Source organism: Poecilia reticulata, chromosome 1, assembly GCF_904066995.2.
Source record: "Poecilia reticulata chromosome 1, P_reticulata-male-v2, whole genome shotgun sequence".
Classification (NCBI taxonomy): Eukaryota; Metazoa; Chordata; class Actinopteri; order Cyprinodontiformes; family Poeciliidae; genus Poecilia; species Poecilia reticulata.
The window spans coordinates 5,831,506-5,843,148 of NC_088830.1; the positions used below are offsets into that span (position 1 = coordinate 5,831,506).

The following is an 11,643-nucleotide window of genomic DNA, read 5'->3' on the forward strand; positions in this document are numbered from 1 at the left end:
TTCTCATGTATTTTCTGGAAAAATATTTGTACATTTAATTTCTCAAACTATTCTTGGTGACTTTTCCCTCACTTATGTAAATATGTTGTTTGGATTCTTCTCTTATCCCACTAACAAAATAAAACATTTTTATATTATCAACCGAATTTTATTAGTCGCAAAATATCATATACATAAATCTAAATTCTCGAATCAGAAACCTGATTTTCAGCCTTTAAAGAGGAATTAAAACAAAATATTATATCTCTCCAGTCTTCAAAAAATAGAAAAGCCATTAAGACGATGGACATATGGTCTCACTTTAACATCTTTCTGAGTTAACTTTTTATTTGTATATTTGCTTTTCATTTTGTTTGTGCTTCATATGCAACACCCTGGCATTATTATCCTCTGTTTTGTTACTTATTTGTATTAATTTTGCTATTTTGTAAACAACCTTATTTTCAATAAAAAAATAAATAGAAAGAGCCTCAATTTGTTGTCGGAGCGACTGAAGGGGATTCCTTTTTCTTTTAATGAGCGGTGGAGGAGGGCGGCGGTCCAGCCTTTGAGGAGCTGGAGAGTTAGGAGGCCTGGAGAGGGTCGCGGAGACGAAGCCGGGTTGGTATTCTGGAGCGTTTGGGAATGGCGTCTGGGACCGGGAGAACGAAGTCGACGACTGGGCCCGCGGCTTGTCCCTGTGACGTCGGTGGATGGACCGTGGTTGGACGAGGTGCTGCTGACGGCGAGGAGTGGAGCTGGGTTTGAGGGTCGAAGGTCACGGAGCGGAGGCTTGTTTTGTGGCCTGGCGAGGAGAGGTTGAGGCAGCTGGGGATGGGTCGAAGAGGTCATCCGAGTCGGAGTGGTCGGGCTGGACAGAAAGAGCATCTTCCGTTGTGAGTAGAACTTTTTTGTTGACAAGCAACGTAGTCGGTTGACAAACGATGCAACAGGCGTGGAACGGCTCTGGAGCGGGGTATATATGGGCCGTTTAGGAAACTGGAGGTGTGGTTTGAGTCCTGGTTCTGCTCCTGAACCTAAATTAACACGTTAACTCCAGGTTGTTTTACCTTCGTTTACCTTTAATGTGGCTCATCACAGCCGCTGTAGTTTCTGAACGTTCAATAAACGACAAACTTGGACTAATTTTCTCGATCTTTGTGAGTTTACGTCATTTACAACAAACACGGTAAATATTTTTCATTAAGTATTTAACAAACAAATGGCTTCTACCGCCATAATTATGTGACATTAAATTATCTAATATAAAAAATAGTTTGGTTCTTTGAGCTCAGAGTCTGAAAAACTTTTCCTTTATCAAACTTTTTTTTGCCTCTTATTTAGTGGGTTAAATATTTATTTAGACTTTCTCCAGAAATGAACCTTTTTCAACCTTTATAGCTCCACTGTTGAAAATGAGGCTCTGTATATATCTATATATATTGTTGTCCATTACAGTTTAGGTCAGGAGTTTAGTGAACACAATCAGAGCAACGCCTGCTGCCGCTCCAAAGCCCAGGCCAAAACTCAACCCGCTCACAAAAGACTCTCCACAGTTGGTTAAAAAGCCCCACACACTCCAGCTCGGACGCTGCCGCTCTCGATTCAAATGACCAAGAATAGCTTCCACCATTTCATTTTCTTCAGTCGCATTTAAATTATAAGACCTTTTAATCTTTTTCATTAGTCCTGCAACTTCATGGAGTAACTCCTCCATACTTAAATATCCTAACCTCCTCCTTTCAATCCTGATATAAAATTCTTTAATGTCGTCAATAAGATTATTATCCATGTTAACGTTTTCTCCAGTCTTTCTTCAGAGTTCGAATGAAAGATCTTGGGAAAGTTCAAGTACTTAAACTGTTTTATGATGTCATAACAAAGGAGAATTGTATTATGACATCACAGGGAAAGTACTCAAAAAATTTACTTAAGTAAAAGTACAAATACACAGTCAAAAATGTACTCAAGTAAAAGTCAAAGTACCACATTAACATTTTACTTAAGTAAAAGTAAAAAAGTACTGGCTTTTAAAAATACTTAAGTATTAAAAGTAAAAGTACTCGCTGAATGCATTACCCAATCGCTAATATCATTAAGTGTACCGATCGTATTTAATTTTAATCGATCAGAAATGTGCCATTTTAATTAACACTACCACAGATTAAACATGTTCTTATTGTGTTTATTTTCTGTAACAGTTTAGACGTAGATATGTGATTCTATGAATCATAATTTCAGGGATGGAAACATTTTGTCTCCTGTCTTAACATAGCATGAACTTCATTAGTCACATTTATTTAGAAAGAACTGAAAGGGGATGTAAAGAAGGTGTGGGCGGGGTGGAGGACATGCAACCAAGGAGCCATGTAGCAGAGTTGTAGTCAAGACCACCGAACCCAAGACCAGCGCCCCGTGCTAAATGACACAATAACATTAAGTTTACCTATCAAAATTGGTTTTCAGATTGATCTGAAAGATCCACATTCCCATAAAAACACCTAGATATTAAATACTTAAGAGCTGAAATGAATTTAGCCAGTATCAATTAAAACTCACTTCATTCCGTTTTGCTTTCATCGCTGTGCTACAATCCGCAGATGTCTCCTGCTATCCCTAGAAAAATAACGCCCTGGGCGGTTGCCCATATTGCATATGTCAGAAACCACAACTGAAACATTGCAATTAACGGTAAATAACGTTCAACTATGAACACTGTCCAACGGCGCAACAAGTAACCAAGCAGAATGAGCACCGTGACTGTTTTCATCCTCCCTCCCACTGCGATGTTTGCCACCATGACAGGAGACGAAATCAATGAGCATGCTCTGTGTTCATACGTTCAACTTTTACTTATTCAGCGATTAAATAAATGTGTGTATATATATATATATAGCTACCGCAGTGTACACAAGAACAAAGAACGGCTTTGTTCTTGTGTACACTGCGGTCTTGTGTACCTAGGACTTTACTTCAGTCCCTAGGACTTAGTAAAGATCCGTCCAGAAGAATCGGATCGTTCCTGAATGTTATATCACTATATTGCAGACTTTGGTCACAGCGTTGTCCCAAGCGACACCTCAGTCAACACCTCCACACAATAATTCAGCGCATGAGTGACAACTTTTTTTCATCGCAGATGCAACATGTGTCTCTGTACAGCTAGCTTAGCTAGCATCACGTCCACAGATCTAACCTTTTTTTAAGCTTTCCTTCCAAGTGACGCTAAAAGTTGGACGAAGTCCCACCGTCTGTGAAAGCGAAGCGCTGCTTATTTTACATGTCGCCATATATTTTGATTTATGCAGCTATTATCGATTAAACAGACATCTTCTCCCGCTCAGAGGAAACCACTGCGCATGTCTGGAGCTCCGCGTGCGAGTAAAGGTGGAGCCGATGGGTGACAACAGACACTAAGTCACGTTATTGCTTGGATTTTACGGCGCCACCTTAAGTCCCTGAACTTCACATTTTAACGGACAAAAAGCGCAATGCGACTTGGATGTAACGAGTAACGAGACAGTTTTGTAGAAATGTAGTGAAGTAGAAAGTACAGATACTTACTGTAAAATGTAGTGGAGTAAAAGTAGAAAGTACCCATTATAAAATCTACTTAAGTAAAGTACAGATACACGAAAACTGTACTTAACGAAGTACTTCCCACCACTGCTAATGAGCCTCATCTGATGCAGGTGTGTCAAACCAGGAGAGACTGAAACATGCAGGATGAGGGCCGACACCCCTGGTTAGACCTTCTGCATGACTTGGTTAAAAACCTGTTTCTTCAAATTATAGCGAGAGACAGAGAGGCAGCAATCAAACAATCCGTTCCATGTTTTAAGAAACCCTGTTCTGTAAAATCTATTTGACACGTGATCATTGTTAATTTTAATGTATTCAGAATATTCAGTATTAACTCCAGAAGTTTCTGTTTCTACACATTAGAAAACATATAACTTAAGACGTCAAAGCTCTTTTTAAAAGATGAGAAGTAGAAAGAGCTACAGTGAAACTTTTCTTGCCAACCACCAGTGAAACGCAGAAGAAAAACAAGAAAGCTCTGGAAACATACACAGCTAGACGTGCGAAACTTAGCAACTTTTTCACAAAAACCAGCTCGCAGTTGGAAACGTCAGATGAAGACGATGAGACGGGTGAGACCATAGACATTAATACGTAGACGCCTCATGGAGCGGGCCGGCCCGTTGCTGCGATACGTAACAGCGTCCGCCATATTGAATGTGGAATATGTGCCAGTAAGAATTACCTTTATAAACTGAACTTTATAAAGTTATAAAGTTTATAAACTGAACTTTATAAAGTGCCGTTCTACAAAGTATTTTAAGTTAATACCTGCCATTGACACATTTTCTCACACACATTAATATATTTGGAAATCAAAGAAATTACTAAAGAGAGCATTCCTAACTTTTGATGTGATTATTTAATTGTTTTGGGGCATTTCTGAATAAAGAGCACAATGTTTTATTTGATACAAATGATTCTGATAATTTTTATATTGAAATTGATAAACAGACACACTTTTACAGTGTTTTATTAAAGAATATATTTACATACTTCCATAATTTAATGTGCATTTAACATTTCAAGACAAGAAACAAATAATTTTCCTGTATTTATTTTTTATACGTTATTGAGAAATTACTTATGATTTATAAGTCAGTCATTGTCAAACATTAAACTACATATTTTTCTTACTTTTTTTTTCCCAGAGAATAAATATTTATTACAGTATGTCAACTCTGCTATTGACAGCAAAGAGTGAAAAATAATTCTAACAGTAAATTATTTTTATTTCATTACATAAGCTGTATTAATACACTAATACTTCAGATTTAGATATTTAAAAATACAGAAAAAGTGAAAGAACAAAATATGTATTTATTATACTGGGAACACTGGTCACAGGCAGGGCTTCAGTCTGCTGGTCACACTGGGAGAAGTCCAATGACTTCTGAGACGTCCTGGTTCACAGGCTAAAGCCAAGAATAAAAGAGAAATTATCCAAAAGTGTAATAGAAAAATACATACGATATATGTTTGGTATACGTTTCCTTCACATTCATAAAAAGACATTTTCAGCATGTTGGGCTCTGACTCGTAGCATCTTTATAGCTAAATACCGACATGGTGAAGCTGAGCTGGAAACAGAAACTGAAGACCAGCAGCTCCAGCTCTGATCCTGACTGATCTTTCCTCACAAAATCCTCTGGTTTTTAATGAACTTCTCCTCTAACAGCGGTTTCTCATCAGCTTTCATTAGAAAACAGTATGAAAACGTTAGCTGCTACGCTAACAACCAGCGGTTATTTCGGGCCAATTTAGCTACATAGGAAATATTTTTCGGTTGTTTAGAAGCGAATTTTTGGCTGCAAAGTCAAGTAATTCTGATCTTTCGTCCTTACCTGGGGAAGGTAATCCTAATGAATCCAGTTTGTTTCGTAAAACGGTTGAAACAAGTCCACACAGCACAGGACTTAAGGAGCTCCGATCGCCCTGCTGCCACATAGAAGATGGCGGAAGCTTTTACGTACGACTCAGCGCTCCATGAGGCGTCTGCGTATTCATGTCTATGGGTGAGACAAACCAGTTAACGCAAGTCAGTGAATTGTGTGGCATTGTGGTTATAACATAACATTACATAATTTAAATAGAACAAAGTTACAGGTTTCTGTGATAAATGATTCTCCATGACGGCCTGTAAAAATTCCAATCTTTATCTAAGTGTATATAATTTCAAATAACATTTTCAAAATACTGTAGGAGATACTTATCAATCCTTCACCACCAAACAGGAAGCAGATACAGATTCCATTGGGAATAACTGTTTGATTAGCCAGCAAGCGACCTGACATAAACCTGATAGAGAATCTATGGAGTGCTGTCAAAAGGAAGATGACAGAGACAACAATGAAAACAAGCTGATTGATTAGCCCTGGTTGCTTTATTAAAGCAGCCTGGACTAATTAATTCTATGCCATGCGGTGCAATAATTCATGCAAAAGCAGACATGACACATTATTGAGTACATGAACACAATTTTCATTTGATTGACATGTCTGTATCAAAAATCCAATAATATTCTGATTTTCAGAGAAACCAAATGTAGATTTTTCCTCAGTTTTAAGCCAACAACTTATCCAGGAAGTAAAAACAAACGAAGGTCTAATTTTTTATTCTATTTTTTTTTCTAATTCAAATTCTCCTGTTTGTGTATTGCATATGTTTGGTATCTCATTGGCTTAGTTTTGGCTGAAAACAACCTCAAACCAAAACACGTTCTCCTGGTTAACGGAATAGTTAAAATTCACTCTCTCTAGATCATACTACTTTCTCAAAGATCTACATTGGATTAATAAACAAAAGCAGCAGCAATGGAACCACAGAATAATAAACCTGCTTTTATGGAAGGAAAATGTACATTGTAATAGAGTTAATCTAAACTTCTCTGTTTTGTCTCTTTCATTTTATCATATTAGTTCATATGACTTCTTTATGGATATTATGAGCAGCATGAGATTATACCGATGATTTTTATGAACTTCAGGATGTTGCAAACCAGTAAGAGGTCATGACAGTGAGCAAAGAGCAGCACATAAACTATTATGTAACATACTGTAGACTGCTTAACTGAAAGAAAAAATCAAACATTCTGACATTTAACGTCAGCAAAATATGTTCATATGTTCCACTTTAGTACAAAAGTGCATATATTGTGTTGAAGCGAATACGTATTTTTTCTTAAAGTGTTTAGAATCCGTGACAGGGTGATATTTTTGTGTTTCTTTGAAAAATAGCACAATGGAGCAAAACGTAAATATATTTTGTAGCATGAGCATGTGTGTGTGTGATAGAGCTGGAAAAGCAATCACCGCCCGGGGACCCCCTGAAGAACCTCTGGATGTCGCCCGTGGAAACCCTTTGCCTGTGGTCTCCACCAGCAAAAACACTCAGGAACGGCAGAGGCGCACATGGACCTCAGCGGCGACATGAGGGAAACTCATCGCAGAACTTCTGCTTCAGCTGTTCCTCTTCTTCTTTATGTTTCTCAAAGTGACTGTGACAAGGTAGCAGCATAATGATCAATGGGCTTGTGTGTGTGTGCGTGCGTGCGTGTGTGTGTGTGATGTAAGCATCTTCATAAATTCACACTGACGTTTCTGTGAATAAGTAACTGCAGAATACAGAGGAAATGGGCTTCGTAATTCTTGAACATTAAAGATTTGAGAGACTTCTTGAAAGCTCAAATGTAGGTCGTCACCTTAATAACTTACCTAAAAGCACAAAAACAAATGCTGTCTGAAAACTGTTTTCTGTTGCCTGGATCCCAGGACCAGCCTGAGACTGAATAAGGCCCCAGGCAGAATCTGATGTGGGAGCCGACTTGCAGGTAAGACCATCATCTATCAGTCACCACAGCACCTTTTTACATATTGTGCCTTTAAAGGGGCAGTATTATGTCATATTGACTCTTTTAAACTTTAGATCAGTGGTTCTTAACCTTTTTGAAGGTACCGAACCCACCAGTTTCATATGCGCATTCACTGAACCCTTCTGTAGTGATAAATAAAATATGATTTTTTTCTCCCCAAATTCAAGACATAAGGGTGACCCAACTAGGGTCTAGTTGGGTCACTAAGATCACATAGTCTTCTTAATAGGTAGAGTCTCTGAGAACAGTTCTTCAAAATATAATCAGTGTTTTCAGCAAAGTTGAGCTGTCTGTCCAGGAACGACCCAAGGTATTTCAAATTTGCCACAGTTTCAACAAGTTGGCCATCGAGAGAAACTGGAACCACTTTAAGGTTTTGTTTAGATCATTTAATTAGCTCTACATTCTTAAGAATGAAAAATTTATAAATAATAAAGACTTTGCGATATTCTGATTTAGTAATGTAATTATATTAGTTGTGTTACCACCCCCACGCCACTAGAGGCAGTAGCAACCCCGAAAAGATGCAACTAAGGAGCAGATTTAGAAGTACACCGAAAGCTACAGAATTTGGTAAAATTAATTAATTAAAGACAAAAGTTCAAATCCATGCTGAGAGAGGAACTCCTTCAATCAGGGCTCCTCCACAGCTCTGATTGGCTAAGCAATGTAACGTGATCCTCTGCAGCAAGTGATGACAAAGCGGGGCGTCATCACGACTTTACACAAGTGTGTCTTTATCTCTGCGGCAGAGGCTCCGCCGAACCCCTGAGACTGACTCATCGAACCCCTGGGATTCGATCGAACCCAGGTTAAGAACCACTGCTTTAGATTATGTTATAATGTTGTTCCCTCATCAAAAACATTCCTGGAGTGTTGCCTTGATTATTTCATACTTGTTTGAGAAATCCTTTAATCTCCATGGCAACCATTCAGCTATGCAAAAAGCCTGGGTGGACCTAGCTCCGCCTTCGAGACGCAGCTCCTCCTTGGAGAGGCAGTTTCCAACCTTCTGCCTCACAGAGCCCTCTCCCCCGCAACTCCCCTACTCAACTCCTTCAGACTAGCCAGCATCAATTAGCAAACTTATCTTAACTTTTTATTTATTTATTTTTGATGCCAATATACACACACAGATGGAACAATGCGACCTGATGCACAAATAAATAACATTTTTACATTTTTATAATTTGCTCAGCGCTGACGTTGTAAAAGAAGGTGAGCAAAGTACTTAAAAACGTGCAGATGTGTGCTGCTGGCTCCACAGTCTTTAATCAAGTAGGGCTAAGATCACCGCAGAAAATGAAGGAAACACTCATGATGTTAAAGCTCTTTTAAACGAACGAAGGGGAGAAACAAGGGATGAAAGGAGGTGAATTAGAGCATAAATCCGTATTGAATTACACTGATATCATCTCTTCTTCTCTGGTTTTAATTCCTGATTGCGTTTCAGACATCCACTTTACTCGTTGTTCCCTTTAAGTTTCAGAATAAAACCAGAGTTTTGCCGAAGGGGTGGGGGGCGTAACAGCTGCCTGGTTGATCGATACGGATGTGTTTACAAACGCAAAACTCCTGATGATGAACAAACATTAACCAGAACACACCGGTTCGACTCTCGTTCCCTCCGCACTCCTGCGCTCTCCCTTTCGCCGTTAATAGTGTAAATTAGCATATAAATGAGAGATAGCACGTGAATGAATCCGCCCTGCTTGAATCGGTCCATTGGGACATATGATTACCATTTTCACCTAATTTCCCCCCCTCCCCTCACTCACTATAACTTATTTCCTTCTCTCTGTCTTGCCTTATTGCTTTATTTTCCTCCCCGATATTGTGGCTGCCAGTTCATTTTTGTAGTTTTTTTTTTCATGTCCCCTTTCGCAGTAATTAATCAGTGAGTCTTCCTGTTTTGTGATTGTTTACCTGAAAGTGTGTTCAGCCTGCCTCTGTGTGCAGTTAGTGTAAGTGAGCTTAATTGCTCCTGACTAATTAGCGGATGAGTCGAGGCATTTGGGATGTTAGCGATCGCGCGGCGTACGAACGTCCTCGTAAACGCGCGCACACACACTCGTTTTTATATCAAAACGGGCACAAAAACACTTTTCTTGCACCACGTTTGTATATCAAAACGGGCACAAAAACACTTTTCTTGCACCTCGTGTTTTTTTTGTGTTAAGTGTTCGTCTTTGGCTCCGTTCCTCCCCCCTACCTCCCCACCCTGTCTTTGCTTTGTGTCCCCAGCGACACAAAGCCCAGTGATACACAGCGGGAGGTGTTAATGATGTGAGGGCTCAGTGTTCTCTGCTGGGAGTGATCTGTTGTGTGTCAGCTTCTGTCTGTCACCACACAAATGGGAGAAAAGACAAAAAAAACAAAACATCTTTATTGTTTCCATATGTGTGTTTTTCATTTTGTTTGACTGTATTTATAGGATCATCTCAATAAATTAGAATATCTTGGAAAATGTATTTATTTCAGTAATTGAATACATATTAAAATGCATCTTTTATTATTATCATTATTATTATTATTATTATTGTTATAACAATAATAATGTGTTTAATTTATTTCTAAAATTTTGATGATTATGTCTCATAGCTAATGAAAATCCCAAATTAAATTTCTGAAAATATGAATACTTCCTGAGGCCAGTAAAAAACACAGTATTAATGCTCTGCTCATGGCGATAAGCAGCAATGGATTATTGGTTAAAAAAAAATATATCCATGCACAGAGGACTGTATTCAAGGATGTTGGTGGAAGGAAAGTGTGGTAGGAAAAATTGTACAGTAGAGATAACTGCAGCCATAAGGGGATGCAGCAATGCAAAGACAGTTTTATGTAAAATCAAAAAAATTTTTAGTTTTATATGATGCTGTAACATTATTCCCTCATCAAAACAGACTTGGAGTGTTGCTTTGATTCTTTCATGCATGTTTGAGAAATCCTTTAACCATTCGGCTGTGCAAAATGGACCTAGCTCCGCCTATGAGGACAAAGCTCGTCCTCAGAGAAGCAGTTGTGGGAAATGTCCTGTTGAGGTCAGAGTTCAGAGGAGAATGGGCAGGCTTGTCAGAGATATGGGAAGGCAACGGTAGCTCAACCCAGTTGACAGAGTTGTGTCTCTGAGGTCACAACTTGTTGAATCTTGAAGCAACTGGAGCGCTCATGTTGGCTAAGAACAAGAAACTGAGGCAACACACCTGGACAAAAAGAGATTGAAAAATGTACAATAAGTCCCCAATTTAGGTACAACATTCAGGTGTTGTACCTGGGGTTCCCCTGGAGGAGCTAGAAGAAGTGGCTGAGGAGAGGGAAGTCTGGGCCTCCCTTCTTAAGCTGCTTCCCCGCGACCCGACTCCGGATAAGCTGCAGAAAATGGATGGATGGAATTTTTTCAACATTGCAGCTTTTCCATTAAGCAAATTTATTTTTGTACTTTGAATTTGCACAATTCTATGTTTAATGCACAGCTTTAGTTGTGAGTTTCTTTTAAATCCTTTAGTATACTGGGAGCCTGTCCAGTATACCTACTTTTGACCTACTCATCACTTGAGATAGACACCATTTCGCCCCAAAAGCCTGTGATGATAAATGAGGATAGACGATGAATGGATGGAGTTTTGCTTTGCTTGCATCCCGGAGATGGCATGAATCAACTACGGGACAAACGGCAGCTTGATGCGTCCGTCATCGGGCCGATTAGTTACTGTTAATGTTTGGAACTGTGGTGTGCGCTGACTTGCCATTTTCCCCTGGAAAAAAGTACTCCAAACTGGCAAATGGTTGATACTCACACAAACAGATGTCAGAGTAAACATTTGTAGAGTTTTAATGATTGCCCCATGAAGCCATTTTTAAAATTTTTTTTCCAGTGACTGAAAAATTATGACATGCCAACTGAAACAAGCTCTTTTTTTTGGCACCTTGCTTTAAAACCTGATTTATCACTTTGAGGAACACAAGCGCTTCTGTTTAAAAGCGGAACGTGAACATTTGATTCATGTCTTCATATTTCTGGGTTTTTTTTTGTGTGTGTGTGTGTTGTTTTGTCTCTGCAGCATGGATACGGTCGGGAGGCAGGATGTTGCTGGAACGAGTGAATTAAAGTGAATCATGACCGTTTGTCTGTTGGCTTCTTGTCGGACAGGAAGAGCGTTTCGAGACATTCACACTGAAATACACACACATACGATCCAACACCCTTT

The 11,643-nt window shown here is 39.1% G+C and overlaps 2 long non-coding RNA genes across 4 annotated transcripts; one reads left to right on the forward strand and one right to left on the reverse strand.

The window, feature by feature from the left end:
- Positions 1–2,942: 2,942 nt before the first annotated feature.
- LOC145547937 (uncharacterized) lies at positions 2,943–9,296 on the forward strand. Of its 3 annotated transcripts, XR_014084227.1 has the most exons (4): positions 2,946–4,133; positions 6,855–7,067; positions 7,172–7,249; positions 7,332–9,296. It is a non-coding gene; the product is annotated as an uncharacterized LOC145547937 (long non-coding RNA). The 3 variants fall into 3 exon arrangements; XR_014084225.1 differs by having other exon boundaries at positions 2,943–4,133; positions 6,855–7,249; XR_014084231.1 differs by lacking the exon at positions 7,172–7,249 and having other exon boundaries at positions 2,950–4,133.
- LOC145547931 (uncharacterized) lies at positions 4,888–6,097 on the reverse strand. Its single transcript, XR_014084221.1, has 2 exons — positions 5,406–6,097; positions 4,888–4,976 (listed from the first exon to the last, which is right to left on the reverse strand). It is a non-coding gene; the product is annotated as an uncharacterized LOC145547931 (long non-coding RNA).
- Positions 9,297–11,643: the final 2,347 nt, after the last annotated feature.